Here is a 1353-nt window from a genome sequence, read left to right as displayed (position 1 = left end):
TAAAGCCAATAAAAAAAATATGTTGTATTCAGATGAATTTTAATTTATCCTTAATTTGGATAAATATAAAATACGTTTCGTACTTCACAGCAATTTTTTTTTTTTTTTTTTTTTTGGGGGTAGTTTTATTGTAACTTCCATTTTGTACAAAGTCATCTCAAATGTAAAATATATATATTAAAATTATGAGTAGAAAAAAAGAAATAATTCCGCAGTCGGCAGGGTTCGAACCTGCGCGGGGAGACCCCATTAGATTTCAAGTCTAACGCCTTAACCACTCGGCCACAACTGCTTTGACAATTAATTATTTTTTAAACTTTAAAGTATTGTTGATACTTAAAATCTATCTGAAATTAATTTTACATCCATTGCTTTATACATATAAATATAAGAAGGATTTGCACCACATGTGATTCTTCTTCACACTCTGCTATTAAATTGACACATTTTATTATTACTTATTAAATTCTCTTTATTTAAAATTATTATATAGAATTTTAATCTAGTTATTATATTTTTCCAGTACTAATACTATTTTAATTATAAACATAATCTTAATTTCTTTTTAACAGTATTCCATTTTCTTTCCCAAAAATCATATAACAACTTAAGCTTAAATTTTATTAAATATACAATTAGGAAACTTTGCAAGACCTATGATAACCCTATATCCGGTCGCCAAAGGACTTCACGAAGACAAAAGATTAATGGGAATTCAAAAAGATCGATGTCCAAAATGGGTGATGAAATATCGTCATCATCATCCCGTAGAATTGTCCGTGAAAAAAGTTTTAAAAATCAAAAAGTTTAATTCTTGAAAAAAAAATCAAATATTAATTATTTTGGAATAAAAACTTCAAAAGTCCATAGTTATTCACTGAAAATTAAATTTTTTGGAAAAAATTTCGAAAATTTATAGCTATTCACAAAAATAATAATTTTTTGTTTTTGAAAAAAATTTCAAATGTTATTATTATTTTTTTTTTTTTTCCTCTGCTGAATAATTTATCCGAATACTCACCCTTGTGAAAAGATTTGCAAGTATAGCAAACGAAGTTTGGGTCCATGGCACCCCACTTCTCGTAGGTTCCCATCAGCCTGTCCGCCTCTGTTAGAGTGTCACCCGCACGAAGAAGAGTTGATGACCTAAGTCTTGATGAAAAAAAAAAAAAAAAAAAAAAAAAACAGAACAAAAATGAACAAAATACAAGAATGGTTAAACCATTTTTTCCTTTTTTAACCTCTATACCTAGTTTTTTTCTTTTCACAAATCCCATCTTTATTTATAGCTAAAACTATGAAACTAAGTTTGAATAACTTTACTACCATGTGAGGGTCCTCATCTTGATGAAA

At 27.5% G+C, this 1353-nt stretch overlaps 1 non-coding gene across 1 annotated transcript; it reads right to left on the bottom strand.

The window, feature by feature from the left end:
• Positions 1 to 210: 210 nt before the first annotated feature.
• TRNAS-UGA (transfer RNA serine (anticodon UGA)) lies at positions 211 to 292 on the bottom strand. Its single transcript has one exon. It is a non-coding gene; the product is annotated as a tRNA-Ser (tRNA).
• Positions 293 to 1353: the final 1061 nt, after the last annotated feature.

The sequence above is a fragment of the Lepeophtheirus salmonis genome, unplaced genomic scaffold, assembly GCF_016086655.4.
Source record: "Lepeophtheirus salmonis unplaced genomic scaffold, UVic_Lsal_1.4 unplaced_contig_18406_pilon, whole genome shotgun sequence".
Classification (NCBI taxonomy): domain Eukaryota; kingdom Metazoa; phylum Arthropoda; class Copepoda; order Siphonostomatoida; family Caligidae; genus Lepeophtheirus; species Lepeophtheirus salmonis.
The sequence above is the reverse complement of the archived record's forward strand: the minus strand, read 5'-3'. Positions and strand labels throughout refer to the sequence as shown.